Source organism: Mesoplodon bidens, assembly GCF_964165515.1.
Source record: "Mesoplodon bidens genome assembly, chromosome: 19".
Lineage (NCBI taxonomy): Eukaryota > Metazoa > Chordata > Mammalia > Artiodactyla > Ziphiidae > Mesoplodon > Mesoplodon bidens.
In genome coordinates this window covers 54,202,394-54,211,662 of record NC_138179.1, presented here as the reverse complement: position 1 = coordinate 54,211,662, position 9,269 = coordinate 54,202,394, and positions in this window count along the sequence as shown.

The following is a 9,269-nucleotide window of genomic DNA, read 5'->3' as shown; positions in this document are numbered from 1 at the left end:
CGACATGTTCGCCAGCCAACTGGCTGGAGGCAAAGTCCCGCCTACAAGGTAGTTGATGGACAGCAACAGGAAGCTGGATGGGGAGGGGCTTAGCTGAGGACTGGTTTTGTATTGGTCGTGGTTGACCTTCCACCCACCTCTAACCCAGAAGATGAGTGATAGATCTGCCCTAAAGCCAATCAGAAGTCATCAGGGTGAGGCCGAAAAATGCCCCATAAATAGCATCTACTTTGCGCCTCAATCCAGTGTCGTCCTGGTGTGGCAGCGGCCTTTTGGTCTTCGGCCACTGAACCCTGTACCTGTTGAGTGGAAAACCACCAGTCTTTAATTTAGTCTCTCGCCCTTCATCGCTTCTGGAGAGGGAGGTGAACCTCCGGGCGACTTTGTACAGCGAGGCATTGGAGTCAGACACAATAGCGGGAGTTGGGGCTAAGTGACACCTCTCAGAGGGGAGTATTTTCACCGTCTCAGTTCAAACCCCTCTTAATCCTCAACTGGTTATTGCATCGACCCGCTAACGTGGGCATCAAAATCACCTGAAGCTCTCTAAAAGTAGATTCCCGGGGCTGCCTCCCGTGTGTGGGGCACTCCTGGAATATGCATTCTAACCAGCGCCTCGGGTGGACAGAATTGGCTTCTGTCCCACTTACCTCCTTGAACGAGGTGCTGTGAGTTCAGCACTTGGCCAAGGCGCTCCCCGGGTAGGTTTATCTTCCCAATGGCTGTGTAACTTTGGAAGGCGTTAGTGAGAAGGAATCCATTCTGGTTTCAGACCAGCCTGGGCTCGAAACTCGCACAGCCTACTTACAGAGAGGCAGGGTACCGAAACTCCGTGCGCCTTATGTCCTCATCTGTAAAATGAGGCTAATCACACCTACATCTTAGAGCAGTGGCTTTCCTTTTTTAAAAAAAATCATAACCCGGGCTTCCCTGGTGGCCCAGTGGTTGAGGGTCCGCCCGCCGATGCAGGGGACATGGGTTCGTGCCCCGGTCCGGGAGGATCCCACATGCCGCGGAGCAACTGGACCCGTGAGCCATGGCCCCTGAGCCTGCGCGTCCGGAGCCTGTGCTCCGCAACGGGAGAGGCCACAACAGTGAGAGGCCCGCGTACCGCAAAAAAAAAAAAAAAAAAAAAAAAAAAAAAAAAAATCATAACCCCACAGTGAGAAATATATTTGCATCCTGACTCAGTACACTTATACTCCTGTGAGTGTGTGATAAAACTTTCCAAAAACAATACTTACCCTTCCTCCCCGTGATGGATGGATGTTTTCTATCCTGTCCTATCTTATTCTTTCTTCCCTCCCGCCCTCTTTCCTCCTTTCCTTCCTTCCTTCCTTTTTTTTCAATTGAAGTCTAGCTGATTTAGAATATCAAGTTAGTTTCAGGTGTACATCAGTGTCCAGATAGATAGATAGATAGATATGTAGATATTCCTTTTCAGATTTTTTTCCCTTATAGGTTATTACAAAATATTGAGTATAGTTCCCCATGCTATACAGTAGGTCCTTGTTGGTTATCTATTTTATATATAGTAGCGTGTATATGTTAATCCCAACCTCCTAATTTATCCCTCCCACCACTTCCTTTTCTTGATCATGACTGGCAGTTTGAAGAACACTATCATAAAGGGTTGGTGTGATAAAATACAGAGCAGAATGCCCAGTATATTGTAATTGTTGAATAAATGTTACTAGTCTCTTCCAGTCTACCCCTCTCAGATTTAGCCTTTGAAAAAACAAGACTTCAAAAGATATCACTCCTCTAGTTAAATCCTTCATTGGCTCCCTGCACCCTTCTGGATAAAAAGTCCATACTCCTTTCTAGGCAAACAATGTCCTTCACACTCTTTGTGTACCTTTCATGCTTTATCTCCCTCTGCCACCCTATTCTCCTTCCACAAATCCTACCTTTTTGCCTCAAGAAAAGATTCCACAGTTCCTGAACACTTACGCAGCATCTCTCTATTTCCCTTCCTACATTTTCCCTTCCTTTTTCCTGGTAAACTCCTATGCATCCTTCACGAACCTGCTCAAAGTCTGAACTCCTGCTGAGCCAGAGCTTTTTACTTCTCTGGGCTGCTCTTGGCACATGCAAAGGGCTTCACTCACTCACACTGCATTGCACACTTTTATTCTTACTTCTTACTTCCCTACTAGACTGTGAGCTGCAGTGGAAGGTTTGAGGCCCATACTAGAGGACCAGCAGGAAATGTATGCCGAGTTAAAGAATGAATATTTGCATACAATTACATCTACATAGGACTTGTTTATATAGACCGTGCATTCTGTTCCCAGGCCATTTTTCAAGTTAAGATTGCTTCACTGTCAAGCCAAGGACTACATCCGGGTTCAGGGACTCAGCTATTTTAGGGTGCAGGGATTTGGGGGCTGGGAGGTGGGGTTGAATATCCTGCCAGGCGGCTGCCAAACCTCTTATGGGATGAAAGCTGGGGCAGCTGTGCTTCTCCTACCCCAGAGGCCCCATCAGGAAGACAGCAGAAGTGGGGGGGGGGAGTTTGCATGTGTGTGGGTGGAGACGCAGGGTGCAAAAACGTAGAAGAATTTGCCAGCAGTTCTTAGTGATTTAAATTGCTCTTCCCTGCCATCTTTCTTGTTCTTACCAGAGGCACAGCCGAGGAAGGGAGCACCTTCTAAGGAGAGGACCCCATTATACTTTTGTCAGGACCTTTGGTGTCTTTGAGCCTCAGTTACAACACCCTAAAACCACCACACAGTTTTGCTTCCCACAGATGCCCCCATACTACACAGAGAGAAAAGAGGCCAGGCAGCCATCCCCTAATACCTGCTTTGTCCTGGTTGCGCTTTAGACTCACTCGAGAGCGTTTAATAAATTTTAAAGCCTGGGTCCCATCCCAGGCCAAGGAAATCAGAATCTCTGGGGGTGCAACCCTGGTGACGGTATTAAGAAGTTCCTCAGGTGATTCCAACAGGCAGCCAAATTAGAGAACCACTCGTCATCCCAAAGATATCTTCCGACGGCGGTGCTCAAGTAAACCACTGTGAACAGACTGTACCCTCCACCTCTACCCACTCCTGTCCCTCCCCGTCCTGAATTTCTCCCCTGCCCATCCTACCTGCTTTGATCTCCGTGGCCCCAGGGCCAACAGGCGGTTCCAGCTGTGGGTCTCAGCACCAACCAGGAGAAACATCTCTTTCCTGGGTGCATCTGGAGACAGTTTCTCCCTCGGTGATATTTCCCTTGTTTCCAGTGCTTTCAGCCTCTTCCTGTTCTAAGTTGTCACTTTCTCCCCATTTCTAATTTATAAAGCTACCCATTCTCCACCCCTAAAATCCCCGTATTTGTCTTGTCCACCATAGCACCTTCCACTCCCAGCACATTGCTTGATATATAGTAGGTGCACAGTAAATGTTTGTTGACTGACTGAATGACTGCATCTTTTTAACCTTTTTCCTGTACTTATTCCCTTCTCTTCCAAGCCCAGCTTCCTCCACCTCCACTTCACTTCTCCTTCCCTGTCTGCCTCTTAACCCCCTTCCCTCTTCATTTTCCCATGCTTTTCCTGCTTCCTGACATTTTCCTTGTCCTTCTTTTCTGCATGTGGCTGCCCCCATCTGATTCATCAGTACCAGAGAGTGAGCATCTATCCCTGAGGATGCCGAGGGCACCACAAGGAGGGAGGGATGGCTGTAGAACCACAGTCTGCCCTTAAGAGGCTCCACATTCCTTCTGGGGCCTCCTATGAAAGGAACCACATGGTGCAGCTGGTGTTGGATGTCCAGAAACTAGAACAATATCAATGTCCCAGCCCTTGACTATCTGTTAATCCCCACTCATCCCTACAACCCATCCCTACAACCCAAGCTTTACTGTTACTTTTGAAGAAGACAACTCAGTCTTCTAAAGGCTGCACGTTCTGCCTTAAGGATTTTCCCAGTAGCCTCTGCTTCTCCCCTTTTCTTCCTTTGGTTTTCTACATTCTCATCTCTCCTCTTTCCACCTGCAGAAAAATCAAAGTTACAGACTTTTCAAACCATCCCTGACACACTTACATGCCCAGAGAAAGATTTGATGGGACATACACCTAGTTTAAATGAACCATTTTTTTTTCTCTCCCAGGTCCATCTTTGATTTCAATTATCCAGGTTTCCTTACTCTTTTTCTGAGCATGAAAAATTAACAGAGGCTGTGAAATGTATCTCCCTATTATACTTTGGCAGCAACCCCACTCCACACCGCAGGTGCACACACACAGCCACCCCTCCTTCTCCACTGCTCAGGGATGCCAGTCCTACACTGATTCATCAGCTCCCTCTGCACCCTGGTTCCCCTGCCCAGACAGATGGCTGTCCCCTCCCAACTGCCATGGAATCTTCCAGCAAGGACATTCCACTCATCCTTCCCCCACAGGGTTGTTCCTTTTTCCCTGGTTCTTCCTACTCCCAGTCCCCTTGGGATGAGGTCTGTGGGGACTCAGGAGGAAAGGGCAGCCCCCCCGCCAGGAACCTATTAGGATGGAAGGCACTGGTGCCCCCTCAGCCTTTGTGTGTCGCCACCAGGGGGCGCCCAAGGCATTTCCAAAAGCGAATGCGGGGTTTTTAATCTTACTGGAGTAGAAAGGCAAGCACGGAAATTCAGTTTAACAAGAATTCATGGAGTGCCCACTGCCTGCCAGGCTTGTGCCCTGATTCACCTGAAAACAGAGTATGTTCTATCCTCTACAAAGACTCCTTGAAAAGAACCATTTGCCTCTCCAAGGAATCATTTCCTACCAACCAGCTCCTCTTACTGCCTGGGTAACAGCATCCTCTCTCCACCTTGGCCTCTCCCCTGCACTCAGCCCCTCTCCACCCTTCCTGACCTCGGGACCACAGCTCCATGTCTGTTTCTCTGAGCCCAGGCTTCCCACAGCAGACTGGAAACATCCCTAGGGACACAGAGGGGTTGTGAATTTCCCTGGGCGGGCACTTTCTCTTCTGGGTCCCCGACCCCCTTCTGTCAAGGCCTCATCTCAGTCACCATCACTAGCTTCCTGAGAGTCCCCCAGGCACCCTGAGTGTGGAGGGTGGGAATTCAGTGAGGTCATTATCTGGGATGCTGGGCTCAGGAGCATGACCTTCACCTGGAAGGTCCAACCCAGCTAGCAGAGACTCGGGAAGTGGTGACGATAACAATAACAATAATAATATTAATAAAACGTGGGGGCCCACAAAAATGGCTGTGAAATACTCTCTAATGATCGCTTATATTTATAGCTCTCCTTCTCCTCCTAGACACTTCAGAGCCATTGCCCAGTGAATCCTCCTAGCTTCCCTAGGAGGGACAGTTAACCCCATATTTTATGGCCAGGGAAACCGAAGCCCTGAAAAGGTGCGGCAGTTGGCTACAGTTAGACAGTGCATTGATGGTGGCAGAATTTGTAAAGTAGCACTCTCTTCTTCCTTTCCTCTATATCCAGACCCACCTAAGTGTGTGTGCCCAGGTACACACACACACACACACACGCACATTCTCACTGTCCATCCCAATCAGCCTTGCCAGGGACCTCCACATCTGGGAGAAGCTGGACCCGGGGCAACAAGAAGTGCCATCCCAGTCATGATTGAGGAGGGCTTCTCAGGGCCAGCCAGAGCTCTGGGGAAATCTTTCACTGTTCTGTTGGACGAGCCTCGTGTCTGGCAGCGTGCCAGTCAGGACCAAGCCTCTCCAGGCTTCAGGACTCCTGAGGAAAGAAGTGTGGGATGTCTGGGGCCCCCACACAACATGTCCCCTGCTGATAGTGCCAGAGACGTGTTCACCCTGAAAACCAGTATGGATGAAGAATCCCATTGACCCCGTCCAGCCACAATATTAGGGATGGCCATGTGATTCCAGGAAGGAGAAGACATGTGGTAGCCCTAGGGAGGAAGGAGAAGGTCTCCCAAACAAGAATGGCAACTATTTGGCCTACACAGGAAGACAGTGTGGACAGGAGCAAGGGGAGGGGGTGGAAAGATGCTGCTGGCACACGTGACGGAATCTCAGCTTCACCAGGAAACTATAAAGAAAGAGGAGACGCTTTTTTCTAGTCTGAACTCGGAATGGAAAGGGGGCATGTGCTTTTTTTTTTGCAGGAGGGAGTAAGTTTATCTAATCTAAGAGCTTCCTGGTTTACAAAGTAATGCCCTGGAGCAGGTGACGAGGATGAGGGCAGTGAGGTCAAAGTGGGATGACCTGTGGCCAATGTGAACACAGGTTCCAATTGGCTTGGATGCTGGGACTGGAAGAGTTATACGTGGGTGGGTCCCTACTTGGAGAGAAGAGCAGTGGAAACCAAGGTGACCACAGCCTGGCCCGGATCCTTCAGGTCACAGACCCTTCTTGACGGGTCCCCACCCACCAGCTCCACTCCGGACTCTTGTCTCACCCCTGAGCCCGCAGGCAGGGCCTGGGACAGTGCCCCTCCCCCCAGCTCCTGGTTTCCCCGACTGAAACTGCAAGGCTCCACATTGCTGAGATTTTACTAGAGCTCCCAGCTGGCTCCCACCTTTGATCTGGCTTCAAAAAATAAAGAGCAGTACCAGGAGAGTAATTTTGCCGACCTCCTGGGAAGGAAGGCAGGCTGGAGGCAGGTCCTGACCAGCCCGGTCCCACTCCTTCTTTTTTTTTTTGCGGTACCCGGGCCTCTCACTGTTGTGGCCTCTCCCGCCGCGGAGCACAGGCTCCGGACGCGCAGGCTCAGCAGCCACGGCTCACGGGCCCAGCCGCTCCGCGGCATGTGGGACCTTCCCTTTCCCAGACCGGGGTGCGAACCCGTGTCCCCTATATCGGCAGGCAGACTCTCAACCACTGCGCCACCAGGGAAGCCCCACACTCCTCCTTGAGCCTGCAGTCTGAAGGGGGTTGGGGGCCAAGGGGGCACAGCCATCTTTCCTCTTTGACTCCCCCTCTCCCTGCTGGAGCGCTGACCCAGAGTTAGTCTTCCTTCCCTGCCGTGCTGCCAGGCAGCAAGAGAAAGGACAAGACGGCAGTACAGCTGCATCCCCACCTTTCTGCCCAGTACAGGGGCTCCCCACTCCAACCTCTTGCCTGTCGGGCTGGGCTCAAGCAGTGCCCTGTGTGGACGGGCAGTGCCTCTGTCTCCTCCCCACCATGCCCCTGGCCTGGGGAGTGCTGACCGACCACTCAGGGTGGGGCCTGGCAGTGGGCGAGTCTCTGTCCACCTGGCGGGGCACCCGAGACATTACTCAGTTGGCTGTCTCCGTGCCATCTCTGGTCTTGGGAGGCTGGACTAAGGGGTGGGGAGCGGAAGCCTAGGCTGTACAGAGGGTGGGGTCGGCCTTTTATGGCGCTTCCTCCCCGTTCTTCTCCCTCTGGCGCTGCAAGCCTGGCCCAGGATTTCCGTCTTCTGGCAGCAGCCCCGCCCCCTCCCAGTTCAAAGGCTCTGGCTCCTCACCTGTCCCGGGATGCCTACCTGGCCCTTTCAAGTGGTTAGCCGTGTACCCCTCCCCCACCCAGCTGAGGTTTAGGGCTTCTCCGTGCAGGTGAAGGGGACGTGGGGGACCAGGGTGGTGGGGTGCAGAGTCCAGAGTCAGGGAGGAGGCAGAAACGCACCCTCGAACCAACTGAGCTGTCCCCAGTGGGGTAGAGCCTAGATACACGTAATCCTTCCACGGGTGAGGGAGAAGCCAGAGGTCTGGCCCAAGGGACAACTGGCAGCTGAGTTTGGTGGCAAGAGCTGAGGGTGTAGGGCTGGGGTCAGGCACCTTCCGCTCCTGAGTCCCAGCTCAGCCTTTGGGCTCATCGGCTGAAATGAGAGACGGCCCCTGAGCACAGGGGCTTTCTGTGTTTGTGTCCTTATTGGGCCAACCTTGTCTCCCTTCAGATAAGACTCCTACCCCATATCCACTCTCTGAAAGTACTCCCGAAATGTTGAGACTCTTCCAGAGCTGGCCAGAATCCACCCACACTCCTGCTCCCACTTCCAGGCCACTGTTGCCCTTTCCTCGTCTGGGAAAAGGGACCTAGGAGCACGAGCCCCCCTGTCCCCAGAGGGAGGCCCTCCTGGACGTTGTCCCCCTGCCCTCCCCCACATGGCTCCAGGCATCTCTCCCCGACCTGGGGGCAGAGAAGAGCTCAGCGTGGGGGAGGAAGTTGGGAGCCACCTGGACTCAGGTGGGGCGGTTCCCGCAGTGCTCACCATGTTTCTGGCAGCTCCAACCTGTTCTCTCGGTGAGTAATTTTTTTTCCTAGAGGAGAAAGGTGAAGGCCTTGGTGGGGAGTTATTCTGGCTCTGAGGTGTCCTTGCAACTTCCCCAGGCTCCCTCCAGGCCTTGTGCAAGAGCTGTAAATCTCTCACCACCCACAGGCCTGGGGGGGGGACCTGCTGCTGAGACTTTCATGTTGGGAAGTTTTATGCATGTGCTTCTCCATCGGGCTCCACAGCTCCCACCTGGGGCCTCTCCCCAGCCTGTAAAAATCCAGTCCCATAAATCTCAGCTGCCCCTCTAGGGGCCGAGCACCGTTCCTCCCACTCCACCCCCTACCCATAAGCATCGCCCCAGCCAAGAGACAGCAGACACAGAGCAGTGGCAGGGAAAGGGTGGGGGGTTTTCTGGGGCCTCCCTCTCCCTTGCTGCTCTGGTATCAGCAGCTGCCTAGCTGGGTTCTGACCCTGTCACCGGATGATCTCTTGTGGCAGCTTCCAGCACTGGAGGGGCTTCTGGGGGCGGGGGTCCTTGGTGGGGAGGTTCTTGGCCTCCACTGCCTGCCAGCATCCACCTGAGCCTCCTGAGACAGGTGGCTGTGTGTCTGCCAAGCCCCCAGGGGCAGTCAGAGGTGGCAGGCAGCCCAGTGACTATGCCACTCTCCTGGATCAAAAATGGGGAGCCTGGGACTTCCCTGGTGGCGCAGTGGTTAAGAATCCGCCTGCCAATGCAGGGGACATGGGTTCAAGTCCTGGTCTGGGAAGATCCCACAGGCCATGAAGCAACTAAGCCCGTGCGCCACAACTACTGAGCCTGCGCTCTAGAGCCCATGAGCCACAACTACCAAAGCCCGCACGCCTAGAGCCCGTGCTCCACAACAAGAGAAGCCACTGTAATGAGTAGCCCCCGCTCTCTGCAACTAGAGAAAGCCCCGCGCAGCAACGAAGACCCAATGCAGACAAAAATAAATAAATAAATTTATTTATTAAAAAAAAAATTGGGAAGCCTGAAGAATGGGAAAAGGGGTAATCCTGGCTGAGACCTGGAGGGGTCATGGGTGACCTGCATGGTCCAGTGGGTTCAGTAGTAAAACACAATTCG